The sequence below is a fragment of the Dunckerocampus dactyliophorus genome, chromosome 8 (genome assembly GCF_027744805.1).
Source record: "Dunckerocampus dactyliophorus isolate RoL2022-P2 chromosome 8, RoL_Ddac_1.1, whole genome shotgun sequence".
NCBI lineage: Eukaryota > Metazoa > Chordata > Actinopteri > Syngnathiformes > Syngnathidae > Dunckerocampus > Dunckerocampus dactyliophorus.
In genome coordinates, this window is record NC_072826.1 from 25,925,873 (window position 1) to 25,946,527 (window position 20,655).

Consider the following 20,655-nt stretch of genomic DNA (forward strand, 5'->3'; position numbering starts at 1 on the left):
GTATTTTTGCTTTGGACTCTTTTGTGTATTAAATTGTTCTTTTGTACTTTCTGCCTCCCTTGTCTGCATTTTGGGATCCTAAAATACTCGCCGTGTTCCACGGCCGCCCATGACAGAACAATCTGGCCAAGAACATGGATCCCGCAGACATGGAACAATTCCGAAAAGCCCTGACACACCAAGGACACATGGTTGGAAGCCATGAGAAGTCGCTCCAAGGGATCCTGGAAGCCATTTCTGTTCTCTCTGCTAACATGGAAGCATTAAATCAACGACTGGGATGTTCCGCTCCGATTCCGCCACCAGAGGTCGGTACAACCACTACCATGAGTGATTCCGCTGCTGCCACAGCTGCAAGCACACCTGCTGCTCATCAAGCTCGTGAGCCCATTATCCCTCACCCTCCTCGCTTCTCTGGTGACTCTGATTCCTGTAACCAGTTTCTACATCAATGTTCGTTAGTTTTTGATCAACAACCTACAGCTTACTCCTCTGATCAAGCTAAAGTAGCCTTCATAATGAGCTTGCTTGCGGGTAGAGCTGCCACTTGGGCCCTGGCCATAAGTACTTCTATGCCCGCCATCCGTACCTCCTTACCATTATTTTTAGAGGAGATAAGAAGGGTGTTTCATCACCCTATCCGGGGTTTAGAAGCCACCAATCGCCTGTTAGACTTAAAACAAAGAGGGCAATCTGTGGCCGATTTTTCCATTGACTTCCGTGTGCTCGCAGCAGCAAGCGGATATCCCGATACCGTGCTCCGTGGTATCTTCCGGAGGGCTCTTAGTGCCCGCATTAAGGATGAGCTAATAGCCAAGGATAATACTACATCGCTTGATGACTTGATAAACTTAGCGATTTGTTTAGACAACCGAGTAAAGGAGAGAATCAGGGACTATGCAGAGGAGGGATACCAGGTTCATACACCGATACCACATTCGCCCACGGAGCAGAGGAGTACTCACCCCATCAAGGTTGATGGTGATTCGGAGGTTCCAATGCAGCTGGGAGGACGACGACTAGCCGCCGAGGAGAGAGCCCGTCGCCGTCGCCTGAACCTGTGCCTGTATTGCGGTAACCCAGGTCATCGGCTTCTTCAATGCCCCATCCGTCCAGTTCGTCGCCAAGGGTCGACTCCAGGAGCACCATCGGCACAACTATCGCTATCCAGTATCGATCCTCCCGTCACCAGCAGCCAGTCCTCAGCTGGGATTTGTGAGTACCCCCAGGAAGTGATCGACACAGGCAATGAGTCCCTGAGACGTCTCCAGGTCAAGGGGATTATTACAGGGGGGGGCAGAAATGTGACTGTAACCGCACTAGTTGACTCCGGTGCCGATGACTGCTTTTGGATACGTCATTCGTTGAGAAACATAATATCCCAGTGATTAAGCTATCCTCTCCGAAGGAGGTTCTGTCTTTAGATGGACGTCTTCTAGCAGTAGTCACGTATCAGACCGAACCTCTTTCTCTGCAATTGTCGGGTAATCACTCAGAGAGGATTAGCTTCTTTATTATGCCTTCCCAAGCAGCTCCACTAGTGTTAGGGTTACCGTGGCTCAAACTCCACAATCCTGCCGTAGATTGGACTAAGATGAACATAGTCAACTGGAGTACGTTCTGCCACGCTAACTGCCTTAGGTCTGCCGTTTCCGAGGTTTCCGTTAAACCACTTCCGGTAGAGGAGATTAACCTCACCAATGTGCCTGAGGAATATCATTATTTGAAACAAGTATTTAGTAAAGATCGTGCACAGACACTCCCACCTCATAGACCGTATGATTGCTCGATAGAATTACTAGCCAACACCACATTACCCAGCGCTAAGCTCTATAATATTTCTGGGCCGAAACAGAAGGCTCTTAAGGACTATATCTCTGCCTCGCTAGCTTCCGGTCTCATCCGTCCTTCTTCCTCTCCTCTCGGTCCGATTTTCTTTTTTGTTGCCAAGAAGGACAAGTCCTTGCGCCCCTGTATCGATTATCGGGGTTTGAACAGTATTACGGTACGTAATAGTTATTCGCTCCCTCTCATGGACTCTGCCTTTTCCGCTCTCCATTCGGCACGGATCTTTTCGAAACTGGACCTCCGTAATGCCTACCACTTAGTGCGCATTAAGGATGGAGACGAGTGGAAGACCGCGTTTAACACTCCGCTGGGGCACTTTGAGTATCTTGTCATGCCCTTCGGTCTTACTAACGCCCCAGCGGTGTTCCAGAATCTGATTAACGACGTTTTAAGCGATATGATTAATCTGTTTTGCTTCGTGTATCTTGATGATATTCTGATTTTCTCTAGGAATCTACAAGAACACACTACGCATGTCAAACTCGTTCTTCAACGCCTCCTTGAAAATAGGTTGTATGTTAAAGCTGAGAAGTGTGATTTCCACGCCACATCAGTGCCGTTCCTGGGGTACATCGTGGAGAAGGGTCAATTGCGTGCCGATCCCGCCAAGATTCAGGCGGTGGTCGAATGGCCAACTCCTAAATCAAGGAAGCACTTACAGAGGTTCCTAGGGTTCGCCAACTTCTACAGGCGATTTATCCGCAATTTCAGCAGTAAGGCAGGACCTCTGACTAGGCTTACATCTCTTAAGGTTCCGTTTGTGTGGACCCCAGAGGCAGAGACGGCTTTCTGTAATCTGAAATCGTTATTCACATCAGCACCTGTGCTCGTTCATCCTGATCCTAACCTGCAATTTTTTGTAGAGGTCGACGCATCGGATACGGGAGTGGGAGCTGTCCTGTCCCAGCGAACCTCGGTCGACCAGAGGCTGCACCCCTGCGCCTTCTTCTCTCGTCGCCTCACACAGGCTGAGAGCAACTATGATGTGGGTAACAGGGAGCTGCTGGCCATCGTTCTGGCGCTGCGGGAGTGGCGTCATTGGCTGGAGGGTGCTACACTTCCGTTCATAGTCATCACGGACCATAAGAACTTGTCATACATCCGCACCGCTCAAAGACTCAATTCTCGACAAGCCCGCTGGTCATTATTCCTCACCCGTTTCAATTTTTCAATCACTTACAGACCCGGTTCTCGCAATGTCAAGCCCGATGCCCTATCTAGAGTCTTCAGCCCCACGGAGGAGGGAAAGGCACCAGAGACTATCATACCTGTGGCTCGAGTGTTGGGTGCACTCCAGTGGGAGGTGGAGAGGAAGGTGTCGGAAGCAACAGATGGGAGGAGACCACCAGAGGGCTGCCCCCCAGGAAGACTGTTCGTCCCAGAGGAGCTCAGGTCAGAGGTACTACAATGGGGTCACACGTCTAAAGTAACCTGCCACCCGGGACTCAAACGGACGCTATACGCACTGGCGCAAAGATTCTGGTGGCCTATGGCGGCGGACGCCAAGGAGTTCGTCGCGGCCTGCTCTGTCTGTGCCAGGAGTAAGTCTTCAAACCGACCACCAGCCGGCCTGCTCCAACCATTACCCATCCCCGCCCGGCCCTGGTCTCACATATCCTTGGACTTCATTACCGGTTTACCTGCCTCTAGGGGGAACACGACAGTATTGAACATTGTGGACCGGTTTTCTAAGATGGCTCATTTCATTGCACTACCTGGACTACCTACATCCCTGGACACAGCTCGTCTGCTGGTGAGACACATTTTTCGTATTCACGGCATTCCCACGAACATCGTCTCAGACAGGGGCCCCCAGTTCACGTCCAGAGTCTGGAAGGCATTCTGCAAGATGCTGGGGGCCTCGGTCAGTCTTTCTTCCGGTCACCATCCCCAGACCAACGGCCAGACAGAGCGGGCCAACCAGGACCTGGAGGCTGCCCTTCGTTGCGTTTGTCACCGGCATCCATCTTCCTGGGCCCCCCACCTCCCCTGGGTGGAGTACGCACACAACACGCTTGTCAGCTCTGCCACAGGTATGTCACCCTTTAAGGTCGCTTACGGATATCAGCCCCCACTGTTCCCTTCACAGGAGGCGGAAGTTGCAGTGCCATCCGTGCAGGTTCATCTACGCCGAGCCTGGAGGATTTGGAGAGAGACAGTCGCTGCACTAGGCCGCACGGCGGCACGAAATCGACGGCTGGCTGACCGTCACAGGATCCCAGCTCCCACTTATCAGGTTGGCGATGAGGTCTGGTTATCATCCAAGGACTTACCTTTAGCAGGGACTAATAGGAAGCTGGCGCCCAGATTTGTGGGTCCCTACACTGTGGACTCCATCATCAACCCCTCCTCCGTGAGACTCAAACTGCCATCCAGTCTCAAAGTACACCCAGTGTTCCACGTCTCCTGTCTCAAGCCTGTATCTACCAGTCACCTGTGCCCTCCGGTCGAGGCTCCGCCCCCGCCGCGCCTGATCGATGGCCACCCAGCCTACACTGTGAAGGCCATTTTGGACTCCCGAAGGAGGGGCAGAGGGTTCCAGTATCTGGTCGACTGGGAAGGTTATGGTCCTGAGGAGCGTTCATGGATCTCCCGCTCCCTTATCTTGGATCCGTCCCTCATTAGCGACTTCCACCGTCTCCATCCTGACAAGCCAGGTAAGCCGCCAGGCGGCGCCTTATAAGAGGGGGGCATACTGTCATGTTCTGTGTTCTGCTCTGCTGCCCTCTGTCGTTTATTTGTTGCAGCACATCCCTGAACATGACCCAGCCCTAATTACACACACCTGCAGCTCATTACCACCGGCCTACTTAAGCTCCAGCCAAACTTCAGACCGGTGCCAGATTGTACTCCTTGACTCCTTGACAACCTGCTCCCTGTACCTGCTCCTTACCCTGCTCTCTGGCTCCCCGGCTCCCCGCTTACCTGTACCTACCTGCTAGCCTTGTTTGTGATCTTCTCCTGTAAGGTTTGCCTGCAGTGTATTTTTGTTATTTCTAGTTTTTTCCTAACAGCCTTTTGCTGTTAGTGTTTTTTGTTATGGACTCTTACCTTGTTGGATTTTCCTTATTTGTACTTTGTATTTTTGCTTTGGACTCTTTTGTGTATTAAATTGTTCTTTTGTACTTTCTGCCTCCCTTGTCTCCATTTTGGGATCCTAAAATACTCGCCGTGTTCCACGGCCGCCCATGACAGTTATGTTACACATATGTCTGAAAATCTGTTTACGTAACACTGGTTTCTTTAATAGCAGACTATTTGGAATCAGACTTTTAAGTGTTCAAAGACACCACGTCATTTAAGCTGAATTCATATGTTTCGAGTGAATTTTCTGGGTTTTCCGAGCACACTTAAATGCAGCAAAATGTACGTCCGAATTAAGAGTTACAAAGTGAGTGATAAGAATATCCACTTATTAATTTTTTATTGCGTTTCTGTTTATTTAGGTCACCCACACGTATAATAAAGATGTTGTTGTGATGTTCGGAGTGTCTGTGAACGCATCTCGCGGTCTGTCCGGTGACAATGAGGAAGTGTTGTTGCAATAAATGCAGTAGAGACGATTCCATCGTGTTTGTTTGGAGTAGGAGATACATATATGGTGTTGGAATTGCACTGCTGTTGATGTGTTCAGGTAGGAATAACGTTATAAAAGAGCATCAGACACTGACTCTGTGGGAAGTGTCACTGCGCAATACGTACCCGGAACGTAATCGGTTTAACTGGGCTCTACGCATGTGCAGAACGGGTCTACATCAGGTCGGCATATTTTTCGGCAGTCTCATGTTAGGCGTGTGTAATCTACGCCATCCGTTGATCTATTTTCCGGCAGCAAGCGTCCCCCTCCACTCCCCAAAACGTTATTAAGATAGATAGAAATATGAGAATTAACACCATAATCAATCTTTTTTTTCTTACATCATATCCATGGTGCAAGTGGACGATTGATAAGCCCTCTTTCCTTTGCGCCATAAATTATTTCACTTTTTATTTTTGCCACTGAAAAAAATACACACAAAAGCATTTGCTAGGAAGATATGTTTGGATGGATGGTGTTTCCTCATTTAAAAAAAAAAAGACAAAGCTGAATCTTCTAGATGAATCCATCATGGCACCCTACTTATGGTTGTTTACATTGAAATATAATTGCATTTTATGTGTTTTATTCTATTTATTTACATATGTTACATGTACCATATATCAGTTACCGTTATGTGTGTGTATATATATATATATATATATATATATATATATTGATAATTGAATAATTGTTTGTTTCCCCTTTTAGTAAGAGGAGTAAATAAAAAAAAAATACACAGTGGTATCTCGGTTAATGTCCACCAAGGGTAGCGCGTTTTTTGGTTAACATCCAACATTTTTGCAAAAATGTTGCTTTGGCTTGCGTTGGCCCGCTTGGTTAGCATGCAAGTGGCGCATGTTACAAACTGTTGCATCTGTGCTTGGTTTGTTTACGCAGCCTTCTTGGATCAAGCCTCAAGACGAAATACTTAGTTCACCCTTAGCTACGACAGCCTGTAAGGCACATACAGCACATTTAATACAATGAAGTACAATGAGTCCAAAGAAGGTTGTGAGTGACAGCAACATTCCAAAGAGCGTGAATACCACTACTGAGTTCAATGAAGAAGAATAACTTTGAGGATGACGTCCATGTTCCATGTTCTGGGCAGGATGTACTGGAAACCTTCATCAATAAGTACCATCCTGAAGAATAACAATATATTCAAGTGAGCTAATATTTCGAAAGGAGTAACTGTTAACAAAACAGAGACCACAAACCATGGAAGGTGTTCAGAAACTGTGGCTGTTGTGTTAGCCGGAGCTAACCTGTTGTCAGCGCCAGGCTGCTGGATTGAATACAGAAAACTCCCGTAATGAGTGAATCTGTTGAAGAATTTAAAGCAAGCAGAGGCTGCTCCAAAAAAAAAAGAACAGGGATATAGCAACATATATAAGAAAAGGATTGCCCTCTAAGCAAAACTAGGTAAAAGTGATGTTAAATTATGCTAATGCTAATTTCCATTACATATGTCATGTTTGTGCATGTTAAAAAGCCTTTTACTGCCCCATGCATTCACAGTAAAAAAAAAAAAAAAGGGATTGCCCTCAAAGCATGATCTCCTCTCCTCTCTTGCAAAATTAGGTAAAAGTGATGTTAAATGTTTGGTTGTCCATTCATTCATGTGTCATTTTGTGCATTTTTGCATCATTATCTGCATGTAAAACTGTAATTGTCTATAAAATGTGTTTTGTGTGAAAATATTTGGTTGTCTGCAACAGATTAATTGGATTTACATTCTTTTCTATGGGAAAATGTGCTTTGGTTAGAGTTTGTTTTGGCATGAGTTGGACCTTCTGGAATGGATTAATGCCGCTAACCAAGTCACATAGGTATATCAAATAGATAAGTAGAATTCTATAATTTAAAAAATTGATAATTAATATTATTGATTATATATGATATATATTATGATTAATATACGAGTTTATTTAATTAAATACATAGAAAATAAGATAAATAACAATAAATAAGAGATTAAAGATAAATTATGAAATAAGAAAATTATATATATAATAATGTATATTAATAATAATTAAAAATAAAATATATGAGTAATAACAAATACAAATACTACTATATATATTATTATATATATTAATTTGAATATATATAATATAAATATTATATAATATAATGTTGATTTACTATATATAAATACATATTAATGTATATTTAGAAGAATTAAGAATAATGTATATGTAAATAATAAACAAATATAATTTTAAATACTTTACTTTTATTATATATATTATATATAATAAATAAAAATTATATTCTATAATGTATATATTATAATATACTGTCCAATAATAATGAAAATATTAAGTAATTTTTCAAATGAAATACATAGAAAACAAGATCAATTACAATAAATACAAATATTAAAGATAAATGATTAAATTAGAAAATAATACATATATTGATAATAATTAAAATAATATGATAATAAAAAATAAAATGTATAAGCAAATCAGATACATGATTAATTACATGATTAATATACAGTAGCTCTCTCTCTCTCTCTCTCTCTCTCTCTCTATATATATATAGGCTCTTATCAACACTGTCAGAGTGGTATTAACCCATAACAATACATTTGAAATGTGTTAACATGTGTCCTATACGGCGTTGTGCTTGACTTTACATCATTAAGACCCTAAGTGACATATTAAGAAACATTTTGGATGTGACAGTCATGTGACTATCCCAGGAACAAAATGGCACACAAAATGGCAGTGTGTTCTTCTGTGTTAATTGAGCAATATTATACAGTATGATAATGTGGACTATTTCTAACATGAGTATGGAAGAAAGCTGACTGCTGCTTGGCTGCCTTGTAGTGAAAATCCATTGATGGCATCTGTTTGTATGTGCAATGCATGCTGGGAAAGAGTGGAAAACAAAGTGCTGCCACAGATTGAATCTGAATCACATGTTGGGGTAGCTCCCTGGAGAGCGGCGGGTTCCATCGCTCAGTGTGTGCGTGCACGTGGTCGCCGTGTTCCAGTGGGCCTGCTTGGCGCGTGGTGCTGTCACAGGGCGAGAAATGAGCACAAATTCCTCCTGGCGTCCTCAGAGGAAGGAGCGGGACAGTTATTTATAGCAGAGCGGATCAGTGCGCCTCCTGCGCTTTTTTTTTGGGATGCTCATGTGATGACTCAGTGTGCAGGTGCATCTACCTGCACCACAAAGCTTTATTTTTACACGACTGTATGTCCACTAATGCTTCTGACTTGCTCTTTGATGACAGTCATGTGGCCTCCTGCACTTATAGGCTGTGTGTCAAATGGAATACATCCGTCAACACACTTCAATACTCTAAGTACACTGAGTGCACAAATGTTGACAGTGTAGTGCTGTCACAAGCCATGACTGTTGTTGTGCACTTACCATAAATGACCACTGCGATATTTACTTCCTTCTTCATTTTCTCTCCTTTTTAATGAGTGAATTGGCAACATTTAGATTGCCCCATAAAATATCTGTCAGTTTTCCCCCCACTTTTCCATTGTACAATAATTAAAAATTAATTCACTATGACTTTTTCTCATTTGTGTGTAACCCGTGCCTCAAATGAGGTGAAAATTATGCTCTCTCCGCGTCCGCTACGTAGCCAAGATGGCGACTATTGAGGTCCTTCGCTGTGCACTCACCATTTTGAGCATTTTGAGTGCAGTACTGACAGTGCACTGCTTTTTGCCATACATCTAGAAGTACTTAAGTAAGGAAGTGCACCAATTGAGACAGCCTGTGTCTCAAATTTAACTCTTCCGTCAATAAGTATACTGTGTACACTGTGTACTTAGTCCCTGAAAGTGCACATTTTGACAGTATAGTGCTGTCCCAAATCCACGACTGTTGTTGCGCACTTACCGGGAATGATGATCGAAATATGTAGCCATTTCTTCGTCTTCTTTCCACCACTGCAGGGTACTTCTCAGACGCCATTACTTCAAGTTAGCCCCTCCCCTTCCATTACAGCCAAGATGGTGACCATTTAAGTATCCATCACTGTACACTCTAACTAAATTTCAAGAAAGTAAAAAAAGTCCAATTTTAAGCAACCATTTCTTTTTTTTTTCCTAAAAAGAAAAAGTATCTTGTCTAGAAAGTTCCACATGAGAAAAATAATCTTATATTAAGAAAGTATAGCCAGCCATTTCTTATGAAGATATTTTTTTATATAAGTTGTTTCTAATAACAAGCTAAAAACCTTATTTTGATTATTGTTCAACAAAAGATTATTCTATATTTGTCTTAATTTAAGAATAAAACTGGTTTCTAAACTTTCTAAATTTAAGAATGAACTCACACACAGAAAATATACACTGCCAAAACTACATTTCAAGAAAGTAAAAAAGTCCCATTTTAAGCAACCATTTCTTAAAGATTTGCTGGTTTGAATGTGAAGGCTGAACAGCAAATTTCATAGCGCGTACAAAGATTTATTATATTAAATTTAGTCATATAATCTGTGTAAATGTGTAAATGTGTAATGCTAAACTTCATTCAAGAAAGTATTGCTCTCTTTTTATCTAGTTTCTAAATCTAAAAGCTAGTGACTTTACATGCGAATCATGCCAAAAAAGAATTCTGATAGTGTTTATTACAATTGTTTTTCCTAAATTAAGTTAATTTTAGATACAATCACACTTTTTTTTTCCATCCATCCGTTTTCTATGCCTCTTATCCTCATGAGGATTGGCCTAGCCCGACTGACTTTGGGCGAGAGGCGGGGTACACCCTGGACTGGTCGCCAGCCAATGGCCAGGCACATATAGACAAACAACCATTCACACTCACATTCATACCTATGGACAATTTAGAGTCACCAATTAACCTAACATGCATGTTTTTGGAATGTGGGAGGAAACCGGAGTACCCGGAGAAAACCCACACACGCACGGGGAGAACATGCAAACTCCACACAGAGATGCCCAAGCGGAGATTCGAACCCAGATCATCCCGAGTTCCTGACTGTGTGGTCAACATGCTAACCACTCGGCCACTGTGAAGTAACCAACATAACTAACATGCCGACAAGGAAGGTTGTTAGGTGCACGGTGGCCGAGAGGTTAGTTGGAACTCCTCTGTGCTCCGCCCCTGTGTATTGTCTGTGTAATCTGGCTTCCTTCCACATTCCAACAATATGCATTAAAATAAAAAATATCCATCTTGTAATAAGAATGTACAGATACCTCGAAACAAGTATAGCTCCTAGCAAGTCAAGCTAACTTGCTAACTGCTGAAGTCCAAAGTGGTTGCCTAGCAACAATGTCACGCACAAAGCAAAATGATACTGGCCCTGAAAATATGGATTCAAAATCAGAAATACGACCAGTCTAGACATCAGAGAGACTTACCATACCCTCCCTCTTCCCAAGCCAGAAAGAGCAAATTAAGTATTTGCAATTACAAACAAAGCAAGATTTTAAGTGTCTGTCTCTATGTGGATACGGAGAACGACAGCCTTGATCTGATCATGGGGATCCATGAAGATGTCAGAAACCTTATGGAAGAAAATAGAGCACTGAGCAAGGATACCAAGGCACTAAGAGCAGAAATCGAGGCGATGCAAGATGTAAACGCTGCCTTTTAACCTCTTAAGGAGGTTAAAAACCCTATTGCAGAAAACAGAGCATTATGCAATAAGATCAAGGTACTGCAGAACGATATCAAGGCATTATCTGAAGACAATGCTGCATTGCGCGCTGCTCTTAAGGAGGCTATAAACCCTATGGAAGAAAATAGAGCATTATACAAGGATGTTAGGGTTCTACAGGATGATATCAAGGCGCCATTGGAAGATCATGCTGCCTTGCGCTCCACTCTTGAGGAAGAGAAAGAAGCATAGGAAAAAAATCACTGAGCAAATGAAAAATATAATTGATGAGATGGATCAGAATGCATGAATGAACGATGTGATCCTCACAGTGCTCGGAATTACACCTAGGTCAAAAGGTGGGATAGTCCAAAATAGAGGAGAACCAGCTGGAATGGATGCTCCTTTAATAAAGCAACAGATGACCAACTTCCTACAATCAAAGGAGATGGATGTAGATATCAACACCATCGATATTTGCATCCCACTATATGGCAGAAACAACACCACACCCGTCATCATTGTGATTCCAAACAGGGAATTCAAAACTGCAATGCTGAAACTTAGAAAGAAGCTGAGAGGCACAAACGTCTACATAAATGAGCATCTGACAAAATGCAACGGCGACATCGCCAAGAAAGCACGAGACTTGAGGAAGCAGGGAAAGATACAAAGCACTTGGAACACCAAAGGCCAAATTTACATCAAGCTAAATGGAGGTCCAGAAGAAGCAAGAGTGCTTGATGTCAAAGATATCAACAATCTGGATGCATATTAAATATCATAACCACGACACAAGAAAATGGAGGAATTAGGAACCCATGTATCTACATTCAATGACACTCACAGTACAACACGAAATACGGCAGGAAGTGGATCCGGATATCAACAGGGAAAAAGGAAGAGCTTTTTTTGTTTGTTTTTTGTTAAAAAAAAAGAAAAAACATGGTAATGACAATAGTGATGATAGCAATAATAATAATACTAATAATAATAAGAATAAGTAAACAGTGAAATAGTGTACAGTATGTTGAATATAGGAAATGAACATACTGTATGTATTAATAGTTGATGTAATACGGGGGGGGGGGGGGGGGGGTAGAATTAAATAAACTCTGCTTCTATCTACTCCTTTTGGGGCATGTCTAATTGTGAATTGTGACATGAAGCATTCAATGTACTGTAAACTGTATGCATGTTCCAAATAAATTAAACCATAGCATAACATAACATTATATTCTTCAAAGAAAAATATTCTAGATATAAGAATTCTAGCCAAGCAAATTTTGCTTACCCCATTTGCCAGATTTTTTTGCTTGCTCATTTTAAGGTAATTTGGCTTCTTTCAAGTATGGGTCTTTTTGCAGTGCATCATTTTGGCTGTCTTGAGTGCAACATCCTAGTACTGACAGTGTCCTCCAATGACCTCCTGTTAAAATGAGTTTGCAATGACATCACTGGTTGATTTGTGTTACGTTTAAAAGCCTCATCTTTTGCCAGATTATGATTGGTGTACTAGAAGCAAATTTGACTGAAATTGACTGAAAAAAATCAATAATCAATTTGAAAGCTTCTTCTAATAATGTCATTAAGAAAAGTGCTTTACATCCTCTTTGTAGAGGATGCGGAAAGGAACTACAAACTGGAAATATTAATACTACCATTCAGCCAATGCGAAGGTTTACTTTACTACATAATAATAATCGTTCACACTCTTCAAAGTCTTCTTGTTGTACTTGTCTGCATCCTTATACTTTGTTCAAATGAAATACAATAGACGCCCCTACAACGTAAATAATCCGTTCCGAGAACCTTTATGTTATCGTTTTTTTTTTATGTTATACGAACCGTAAAATAAATGTAAATAGCCTAATCCGTTCCAAGATCTTCCCAAACTCACCCCTTTGGCCCTTCAAAATATTCAAAGTCCACCAAATATGGTGGGAAAATATAAGAAAACATTAGCATAAACATAGTACAGTAACATTCCAATATAAAATAAGGTACTAAATAAGATTACTGTAAATGAATAAAACTGAAAAACAAAAACAATTTTACCCTTCACGAGATGTCTTGATCAGGAGCGCAAGTGGAGTGTAGGAGGGGGAGGAGGAGGAGGAGGACTAGCCTGAGTCGAAATGCGACTCAAAGAGTCTAAGAGTCAGCTGGTCTCACAGACAAACGCACACGCACTACACGATAATGCTGTGTGCAAAATTTTATTTGTAACTTAACTTAATTGTTTATACGTTAGTTTAAGGGCGACTACGAAGATGAAGGAGGTTGAAAGGAGAAGCCTGTCTCTCAAACTTACGTATGTGCTGTATGAGTCAGCCAATGAGATGAGAGCGTAGGCGGTGCCCCGATAATCAGCCAATGAGAGCGTGAAGCGTCAGAATTTCTGGATCATTTCCTGCTTGGTTTCTATGGACAACTTTTCCCTTTTTTTCTTATCACTCACACTTGGTTTAGGGCCCATGACTACGGTAATTTTAACCCAAAGAAAAGTAAAAACATTAAGAAGAGATTTTAATGCATGCAAACTAGTTTAAGGGCGACTACAATGAGGATGAGAGGTTAAAGGGAGCAGCATGTCTCTCACACAAACACACGCTGGATAAGTCAGCCAATGAGATGAAAGCGTAGGCAGTGCCCTGATAATCAGCCAATGAGATGAGAGCGGAGGCGGTGCCCCGATAATCAGCCAAAGAGAGCGTGAAGTGTCAGAAGGCGTCACCAAGCGCCAAACAAATCGAATTTCTGAACTTGCACCGAATTGACGCTTTACGTTATATGGAATTTCTTACGTAATATGATGCAAAAACTTTACATAAATTCTTTACGTTCAGTGGAATTTATGTAAAAGGAGGTTTACGTTATGCGAGGTACTACTGTACTGTAAACTAAGAGTTGTTTAATGTGGGGCCCCGGGATCCATTTTTGGCCCACAGCTTTTTTTTTATTGGCTCCTGGCATATTTAAAAAATAAACTTATTAGATATTACACTGGCTTTGTCACCTGTAACACAAAGCTAAAATGTGGATGGCTTTTAGCATCTTTATTACCTGCATCCTTTCATTTTTCTTTATACTTTATCATATCTTTATCTATATTTTTATTAGAGGATTGTATTTATAGTAGCATTACCTGACAGCAATTTGTTGTTATTATTAAAATTAGAAAATTTGTAATTATTATTTATTTTTAATTAAATTCTTTTCTATACTAATTAAATATTCATAAAATAATTAATACTAAATAAATATAAAAAATAATGAATAATCATATTTATACTTATGAATAATTAAGATTGCATTATTTATTGTTTACACAAAAAGGAAGCAGTTTTATGTTTTGCATTTTGTTCTCTTACTGTACCCAAAATCCAGTGACCCTTTCAGGCTTAAAGGGTCACTGATATGATCATTCAACTTAGCTTAAATGCGTTATGTCAAATCAAATCAAATCAAAGTTTATTTGTATAGCACCTTACAACATCCCAATGGTGCCGAAGGTGCTTCACAAGAGTAAAAAACAGGTTATAGCAAATGAGAACAGGGTAAGACCAAATAAGATCTTAAGAAGATAAAAAACAACTAAAACAAAATAACAAATAAATATACAGGCACAGAATCACAACTAAAGTACATATAATCATCATGTGTCATAAGCCAGTCTGAATAAAGGAGTTTTTAAAAGAGATAAAAAAACTGACAACTCTGTAGTAGATCGTAGCGCAGGTGGAAGAGAGTTCCAAAGTGTGGGGGCAAACGCAGCAAAAGCACGATCCCCCCACTTTTTGTATTTCATCCTTGGGACTTCTAATGTTGTGTGTTGAGAAGAGCACAGGGCCCTGGAGTGGTGACGGACAGTTAAAAGCCCAGCCAAGTATGCTGGAGCAAGGCCATTAACACAAATAAAAGGACTTTTACATTTATTCTAGACTGTACCTGGAGCCAATGGAGAGAACGGAGAAGTGGAGCGATATGGGCGTATTTTGGAGCATTAGTAAGAAGGCGAGCAGCTGCGTTTTGTACCAACTGGAGCCTGCGGAGGAGGTACTGATTTACTCCAGTGTAGAGGGCATTACTAATCAAGCCTCGAGCTGATGAAAGCATGAATCGCTTTTTCAAGATCTGTACTTGACAAAAAGGGCTTCTCATTTGCCAGGAGCCTGAGGTGGAAGAAACTTGCTCTGGCCACACAACTAATTTGCTTGTCAAACTTCAGACTCAAAAAACACAACAAGGTATATTGTTTGCAATTATGTTCTATTGTTAGAAAGCGAAAGGTACATTTGCAAAAATGACATTTATAGTTCATGGCGCCAGCCACGACGAACTCATTGCCGCAGCAAAGCGTCATTTCCGGAAGTGACATGAGCAGAGTATCACCTCTCAGCTACACAAACCTAGCGGTGTACAAGACAGAGGATGTTTACAGTGATTATAGCGAGGATTTGAGCGATGTGTCAATAGTTTTCCAGGAGAAAAGAAGGGAGAAACATTGGAGATGAAATAGAGAAAACTTGCAGAACATGGAGTTAAGCCTTAAAACATGGAGATTAGAACCCAACCGACATATCGGGGGGCCGGTTATGACGTTTCACCGCAGACAGCAACTCTCTCCCTCTGCCGCTCTCTCACTCAGTCCGCTGTAGGAGGAGACGAACGCGAAAAGAAACTGCATTTTTTTACACCTTGGTCGGTAAGCTGTGACTTTGTAAAACAATATAACACTACACTTTAGCGCCACTCTGTCAGGGCCCGTCAAGGAGAACATTCTAGTTTTTCACGCAGGTTTTAGATAGCCTATTAGAGCGCTTTAACGTCGTATACGCTGCATCTCTGTGACATAAACATAGATGCACTTCTTAATACACAGGTCCACCATTATCTAGTTTTAAAGTGAAATAAAGATACATGCAGTTAGTTATGTTTTCATTCAAATCATTTTGAAAATGGTCCAATTAGTGTATTTAGTTGTCATTTGATTTGGAAAGCAGCGACATTGTTACATAAAATGTAATTTATTCCCTTGTATTAAGCCTAGTAGTATGTTTTGATTATTTCTTATTGTGTTTGTAGTCAACTTTTTTTTTCACTGTTTTTAATGTTTGCTTTAACATTTGTTTTTCAGCTGTTTGCAAATACTCAGTGGCTGCAGATGGAACTGTTCAATAGCTTGTAAATATGACTAATTGATATTGGTAAGATGTTTTTGTGAATAGGGCCGCACGGTGGTCTAGTGGTTAGCATGTTGGCCACACAGAGACAGTCTGGAGATGGAGATCCTGGGTTCGATTCTGTGTGGAGTTTGCATGTTCTCCCCGTGCGTGTGTGGGTTTTCTCCGGGTACTCCGGTTTCCTCCCACATTCCAAAAACATGCATGTTAGGTTAATTGGCGACTCTAAATTGTCCATAGGTATGAATGTGAGTGTGAATGGTTGTTTGTCTATATGTGCCCTGCGATTGGCTGGCGACCAGTCCAGGGTGTACCTGGTCGCCCGAAGTCAGCTGGGATAGGCTCCAGTATACCCCTGTAACCCTAATGAGGAGAAGCGGCAGAAGATGGATGGGTTTTTGTGAATAAGCCCTTTATGCTATTCTATCAAATATTCTATCTATCTACTCTATCTATAACTATTCTATCAAATTTAATAGTAATTAAAAAGTGTATATTTTCATTTGACAGACAGAGGGGAAGAGTAAGGTGTGGAGGTGCTACGTTAGACGCAACGAGTGCAATATTCAAGTTAACCGTGACTCCAGCACCAGCAAAGCAACACTACAAATTTGTGGCAACATCTAAAAGTAAATGACAAAGAGGCATGTCCTTATGTTGACAGTCTTACTAATTAAACTTCCTTATTTTTATTTGGTAGTCTTCTGCTTCATTGTGGGGAATCTTATTTTGGGTATTTTAAGAATGTATGTTCATGTACAGTATTTAACCTGTCTATATCAATGCTTTTATTTCATATATTGGCCTATTTATCGGTTATCGGCTCCAAAAATCCATTTCGGTCGGTAATGGAGATGAAGATTGGTCGCCTTCAAAACACAGCATGGTAAGTGTAAATTACTCTGGAATTGCTTATCCTTCAATTATTGTTTTACATTGGCTTCTTACTGAGTGTTAAGGGGTCTTTTTAGCCTTTTTGATTGTGTATTTTGCTGCCGTCGCCGCCCCCGCCCCCACCATTAACATATCGCTGTGAAAAGATATTTATAGAACATGTATAATGTTTTATAGGCTTGTCGCTATGGTGGAATAGTGTTTAGAATACAACATGTAAACAAGACATGACTTAGTCTGGTCCTGTGGCAACTTTGACATCGTTCTTCTTGTCTTTTTTTTCCCTGTGTGCCGCATCCGGAATAGCATCCTTTTTCAAAATGCCTTTCTACAGTACTTTCAAGCCAAATGCTTCTTGTAAAGGTGTTCCTTCATAGCAGTCATCAGGGAATTGTTCACTGCAAAGAACAGAACTCCAGGTGGGCGTCCATTTGTCTCCCGTTCTCTGTACTTGCCTCGTCCGCTGTCGTCTTAAACCTTTGTTTTTTGGAAAGACCAAGGTATGTACCGAACACCCCTAAGTATTTCTTTTTTTTTTTTGAGAAATGTATAAGATTAAAGTCGGAATATTATGAGAAAAAATATTTTCATTTTACAAGAACAGTTTATGGGAAAATATTGCAACAAAGATTATTATAAGAACAAAGTCAAAATGTGAGAAAAAAGTAAGAATGTCAAATGTGTCAGAGACCAACTACGAAAACAAAACAAAATGCGGGCCACAAACGGCCCCTAGGCCAAACTTTGGACACTTTGCTCTCAGGTTAAATTTCAGCAATTGAACTAAGCTAAGATATCCAGTAACTTCTCCAAAGAGAGGAAAAGGTTCTGTCCTGATGGGAACGAGGAAGAAGAAGAGCAGATAATTGTGAGTCTGCGTTCTACTTTTCAAGTAAATTGTGTCTGAGGCCGCGGCCCACTTTGCTAGCAAACTAGGCTGAAGCTCTTTTGCTACTCTCCAACGACCTACTTCTTCCATACAACTCATCTACGCCACCTAGTGGCTGCCGTAAGCACAGCAACGATATCGTCTGAAGGCATGCATGCGCTCAATACAACTAACTGCACTGCAGTCAAGACACCACTGTTCAATTTCCACTCATGGGAGATTCCAAAAGCACCTCCCTCTCCTGCCTCCTGCTGGCTTGCTTTCACACTGCTCGACAGCGTTCAGGCTGTGCCATCGCTTCATCACACAACCTTCTCGACCTTGTGGATTATTTCTCATCCTTCTGCTCATTTTCATCAGGAGTCTCCATGGAACGGAGATGACAACATGTGCACCAGCTAACCTTTACTGTGAAAATGTCACCGCAGCCGGTGGCAACAGCCTGAGCGGTATTTATGACCAGGGGGCGGAGCCATGCTGTCATCTAGAGGGAGGGCGCTGTTGTAATTCACCATGACACTCGGATGTTGTTGTCGTGGAAACCACTATGATGGGGCCTGACTACACGACTCGTTGTCTTTATGTACATGGTTGTATGAACCCTATTGATTTTGAAATATAGATACATACTGTAGATAGGCAGATAGACAGACAGACAGATAGATTAAAACAACTCTTCAAGAACAAACAAACTAATTTATTTCCTGTGTAGGGGCGGGGCTAGTCCTGGCTAGTCCTATCAGAAACACGCTGCCTGGTCTGCACATGCTCAGTCCACATCCTTGAGCCACATTTGAAGCCCCAACGTTAGCTTCTTTTGCTACAAACTCCTAGAATAATTGTCTGCTGATTTTGAAATGGGTAGGTAGACAGATAGATAGATAGATACATGGATAGATTTTTAAAAAACTCTTCAAACATTGACCACTGATTGACTAGTTAGCTGGTTAGCTAGCTTGTTGGTTGTGTTTTTAACCAGCAGTCTGCTTAGCTGAGTGGCAGGTTGATGGGTTGTCTTTTTAGCCGATTAGCTGCCTGCTTGTCTGCTGTGTCACTTTTGCAGCTGTAATATTACTGTAATCATTATTTATGTGCACAGTTAGAAGAAGTGTTGTGTATCCAATAATAGTGTTTCTACCTCTCAGTTGTTCTTATCCTGAGAGATCACAGAGGAATTCAGTGAGTTAAACACACACACACACACACACATGCACAAACACACACACACGCACACACCCAGCTACCTGGTAATCCATCATGACAGACTTACATAACATCTTTATCTGGCCCCCTCCCTTCATCCAAACACAAAAATAAGCTAACGTTCTGTGTTTCTTCATCTTGCATGCACACACACACACACACACCTGCACACACACACACACACACACACACACACACACACACACACACACACACACAGCGGGGGTCTTACCTCTGGCTGTTCCACCTTCTGTCTTGTGGATGGAGTCCAGAGATCCTGCAGGACCGACACATAAGTGACGTCTGCAAACGTGCTGTAAATAATGTCTTTTTTTACAAGACAGTGTTTACAGACAGGAAATATGTGAATATCGTGTCGCACGCTGCGTCTGCAAAGGAAACCGCTGATGTTCACCCACTGATTGCTTGAACACGTCTGAAATGTGACACTGGAAAGACCGAAAGACCGAAAGACCGAAAGACCATCATTTCTCAACATAAACCGACTGTAATGGTACTGGAATGGAAACGATAAAATGATAAAAATAATTATTAATGACGTTGCAGAACCACTGACGTACATAAGTCATTTGTCATTTCAATTTCCAAACAAAATGAAAAGGTAGTACCCATCCATTTTCTATGTCGCTTCTCCTCATTACAGTAGTGTCGCGGGGGTATGCTGGAGCCCATCCCAGCCGACAGGCGGGGTACACCCTGGACTCCAAGGACCAGGGTAATCACAGGGCACATATAGACAAGCAACCATTCACACTCACATTCATACCTATGGACAATTTAGAGTCGCCAATTAACCTAACATGCATGTTTTTGGAATGTGGGAGGAAACCGGAGTACCCGGAGAAAACCCACACACGCACGGGGAGAACATGCAAACTCCACACAGAAATGAGATTCGAACCCAGGTCTTCAACAGCAAATTCAACAGCTATTCAACAACACATTTATAAATACAGCCAATAAGGATACAGAGCTAACATTTCAACTTCCATGGCACTAAGCAAAATTACAGAGGAAGTTACCAACACTATAGACCACAGAAAGTGCGCAGCTGCAGCAATCATGGATTTAACAAAAGCCTTTGATACAATTAAACACCTAATCACAAAACTAGAAAGATATGGAACCAGAGGGTTAGTTTCGAACTGGGTTAAAAGCTACCTAGCAAACAAGAGGCAATATGTGAAGCTAGGAGAATATACATCTGCGAGCTTAAATGTATCGTGTGGCGTACCCCACGGGTCAATACTGGGACCAAAACTGTTCATTTTATATATAAACGACATCTGTAAAGTCACGGAAGACCTAAAGTTAGTATTGTTTGCAGACGATACCACTGCATTCTGTTCTGGAGATAGCACACAAGAGCTAATTAAAAATCACAGATGAACTGACTGTACTAAAAAAGTAAAACTAAATGTATTTGGTA